The following is a 4,077-nucleotide window of genomic DNA, read 5'->3' as shown; positions in this document are numbered from 1 at the left end:
CGACCTCGGCGGGTTTGAGAGCGACGTAGACTTGTGGCACGCTCAACGTGCCACACGTTTCGGGGCACACCCGCGGTGAAATTTTCTCGAGTACGCTCGTATTAGTGCCCAAGGAGGTCTGGGTACTTATCGCTGCTATTATGTGGGGGTTCTCGTGAGCGGCGTACGCGAAAGCGACCGGGTGTCTGATATGCGGCGGGCTTCGGCCTCGTCAAGCGTGTCCTCGGGTCTGCTCCAGGGGAATCCACGGCAGTCGTCTGCAGCCTCATCCGCTTGATGCGTTAGGGGCTGGTTGTCGGACGGTGCCGTTTTACCACGATATCGAGGTGTGTTCCGTGTCGTCCTCGGGCGATTCAGATGCGAAAGCGCCGAAGACGCGGGCGTGACCCGTCGTCTGGCGGCTTTGCAGTCTCGGCTCCGTTGCTAGTTCCGGCCGGTCCACCGACAGTGCAGCGGGCTTGGGCAACCCGCACGGCGCGACCGAGTCGATGCAACGAAAAAGAGCGAGCATGAACGTGCTTCTTGCCGCACGGCTCCCACTCGTCTTTCGGGAAGGTTGTGCCGTAGCGAGCTCGAACGCCGTCATCTCGGAGTGCAAAATAAGAGTGTTGGGGCGCCTGAAGGTGGCCTCCGCCGCACACAGACTGCGTCCGGCCCGCCGAAGGCGAGGACGGACGCGCAGTCGAACGATTACCTGGTTGATCCTGCCAGTAATCATATGCTTGTCTCAAAGATTAAGCCATGCATGTCTAAGTACATGCCGAAATAAGGCGAAACCGCGAATGGCTCATTAAATCAGTTATGGTTCCTTAGATCGTTTCTTCCTACTTGGATAACTGTGGCAATTCTAGAGCTAATACATGCAGTGAGCCTGGAGCCCTTTGGGTAACGGGTGCTTTTATTAGACCAAGATCGATCGGGTTTCGGCCCGTATTGTGTGGTGACTCTGGATAACTTTGTGCTGATCGCATGGCCACGAGCCGGCGACGTTTCTTTCAAGTGTCTGCCTTATCAACTTTCGATGGTAGGTTACTTGCTTACCATGGTTGTTACGGGTAACGGAGAATCAGGGTTCGATTCCGGAGAGGGAGCCTGAGAAACGGCTACCACATCCAAGGAAGGCAGCAGGCGCGCAAATTACCCACTCCCGGCACGGGGAGGTAGTGACGAAAAATAACAATACGGGACTCTTTTGAGGCCCCGTAATTGAAATGAGTACACTCTAAATCCTTTAACGAGGATCAATTGGAGGGCAAGTCTGGTGCCAGCAGCCGCGGTAATTCCAGCTCCAATAGCGTATACTAAAGCTGCTGCGGTTAAAAAGCTCGTAGTTGGATCTCAGTTCCAGACGAGTAGTGCATCTACCCGATGCGACGGCTCGGACTGAACATCATGCCGGTTCTTTCTTGGTGCACTTCATTGTGTGCCTCGAGATGGCCGGTGCTTTTACTTTGAAAAAATTAGAGTGCTCAACGCAGGCGAGTCGCCTGAATAAACTTGCATGGAATAATAGAACAAGACCTCGTTTCTGTTCTGTTGGTTTTTGGAATACGAGGTAATGATTAAGAGGGACGGACGGGGGCATTCGTATTGCGGCGCTAGAGGTGAAATTCTTGGACCGTCGCAAGACGAACTACTGCGAAAGCATTTGCCAAGAATGTTTTCATTGATCAAGAACGAAAGTCAGAGGTTCGAAGGCGATCAGATACCGCCCTAGTTCTGACCATAAACGATGCCAACCAGCGATCCGCCTGAGTTACTCAAATGACTCGGCGGGCAGCTTCCGGGAAACCAAAGTATTTGGGTTCCGGGGGAAGTATGGTTGCAAAGCTGAAACTTAAAGGAATTGACGGAAGGGCACCACCAGGAGTGGAGCCTGCGGCTTAATTTGACTCAACACGGGAAAACTTACCCGGCCCGGACACTGGGAGGATTGACAGATTGAGAGCTCTTTCTTGATTCGGTGGATGGTGGTGCATGGCCGTTCTTAGTTGGTGGAGCGATTTGTCTGGTTAATTCCGATAACGAACGAGACTCTAGCCTATTAAATAGGTGCGGGGTTCCCAGCACCTTACAACCTTCTTAGAGGGACAAGCGGCTCCTAGCCGCACGAAACAGAGCAATAACAGGTCTGTGATGCCCTTAGATGTCCGGGGCCGCACGCGCGCTACACTGAAGGAAGCAGCGTGTCTTTATCCCTGTCTGAAAAGACTGGGTAACCCGTGGAACTTCTTTCGTGATTGGGATAGGGGCTTGCAATTGTTCCCCTTGAACGAGGAATTCCCAGTAAGCGCGGGTCATAAGCTCGCGTTGATTACGTCCCTGCCCTTTGTACACACCGCCCGTCGCTACTACCGATTGAATGATTTAGTGAGGTCTTCGGACCGATGTCCGGCGCGGCCTTTCGGTTGCGCCGGTCTGTTGGAAAGATGACCAAACTTGATCATTTAAAGGAAGTAAAAGTCGTAACAAGGTTTCCGTAGGTGAACCTGCGGAAGGATCATTAACGGATTGTGAAGGGTGAGCGCCTCAGCTGCGTCTGCGCCCGACACTTTCTGCCGCTGACCCCGTTTGGACGCGGGGTCGGCTTTTCCCCACGGGGCTGCCTGAATGTGGAGCGGCACCCCGTGACAAATTGTTGCGCCCAGCGGACGCCAACACCGCGACCTTGGACGGTCGGCCAGGTGGCGGACGCGGGTACAAACGGCGCAACGCACTCATAGGTCGGCTTTCGACCCGCCACTGCACCGTGGCTCGAAGCGCTCGAAATGCGCGACCCGACCGCTGCGGGACCGCCTAGTACTGTAAACAGGAGCGGCGGAGCGCGAACGGCGAGTCGTGGTTACGTCGGTAGAAGGCGAGGCTGCGCGTTCCCGAAACGCCAGCCGAGTGCCCTCCCGACCGTTCGAGCGTGCAAGAACGAGACCCGACAATCGCGCGGCGACTGCCAAGTACGAGAGGAACGGCACAAGCGTCGGCGGTCGGTCAAGGAACTGGCGATGTGACGGGTCCGCTGTGCACCAGTGCATACCGTCCCGCCGTCCGCGGCAAGCGCCTCCGCGTCCTCGGGTGACGGAGGCTGCCGGTCGGTTCTTGCAGGCGAGGGATCTCGCTGGCACCGGTTCGCGTTGACGCGCGGCCGGTCATGGCACGGCGATGCGACGGCCGAGGTGCGCAGTACTCGATGGAGGAACCGCACGCTCCGATGACCGTCCCGCCCTCCGCGGCGTATGCGTACCGACCGTAATGGTTGCAGCAGCGCCGGCCGGCTTTTGAATTCGCCACACGAAACACGGTGCGAGATCGCGGTTAGGGGAGCGTCGACGTTGCCAGGCGTTTTGCTTGCTGCCGAGGGAAAGGCGGCACGGCCACGTCGCGCTCGTCGCGATTAGCGGGTCTGCGCGCTTTGGGAAGGTGCCGCAACGACTTGCCGAAAGAGGAAGCACGGAAGAACGAGGGACTTGGACGTCCCGACAATTGAACGCACTTGCGGCCAGGCCCTTGCTGGCTTCGTTCTTCCGCCTCGAGTAGGCTCGTACGCGGCTCCGGCGCCGAAAGTGGTCCTTGGCACCGACTTCGGTGGACGTGGGAAGTGCCGCGCAAGTACGGCGCGCCTGGCTCCACCTGTTGGCTAAAGTAGGCAGCCGGATCGGCATTTTGGTGTGCGGTGGCAAACCGTGGATGCGAAAAAAGCTTGTGCGATTTCGTGGAACAAAAAGCGGGGGTCCCCCTTTTTATGCGGAGGAGACCGACCCGCCTGCCGTGGTGAACCGCGACGCCACGGTAAAAACGGGAGAGGCTTGTCGATGGGACCGTGCATCCCGCGCTCCACGGAGGCCGGGAGGCGGCCGCCCGAGGAAATGTGTAGCCGTCGAGGCCCGCATCTGCGTGCACTCTTATCCAAATGGGTGTACCGCAGGCATTTTCTGGTTAGGCGGGCCAATGAGAGCGAGCACACAACGATACCTACGGGTCCGGCTTGGAGAACCGGCTTCGACGCCTCCCGAGTATTTATAGAGGGGTGGACCACGAAAGCACTCGCAAGTAGCGAAAGCGAAACGCCGTCCGAAACACACC

The 4,077-nt window shown here is 57.4% G+C and overlaps 1 non-coding gene across 1 annotated transcript; it reads left to right on the top strand.

Moving 5' to 3' along the window:
• Positions 1-691: 691 nt before the first annotated feature.
• On the top strand, positions 692-2,506 carry LOC142792735 (small subunit ribosomal RNA). Its single transcript, XR_012891169.1, has one exon. It is a non-coding gene; the product is annotated as a small subunit ribosomal RNA (ribosomal RNA).
• Positions 2,507-4,077: the final 1,571 nt, after the last annotated feature.

The sequence above is a fragment of the Rhipicephalus microplus genome, unplaced genomic scaffold (genome assembly GCF_043290135.1).
Source record: "Rhipicephalus microplus isolate Deutch F79 unplaced genomic scaffold, USDA_Rmic scaffold_236, whole genome shotgun sequence".
NCBI classification, from domain to species: Eukaryota; Metazoa; Arthropoda; class Arachnida; order Ixodida; family Ixodidae; genus Rhipicephalus; species Rhipicephalus microplus.
Note: the sequence above shows the minus strand (reverse complement) of the source record. Positions and strands in the feature narration are given on the sequence as shown.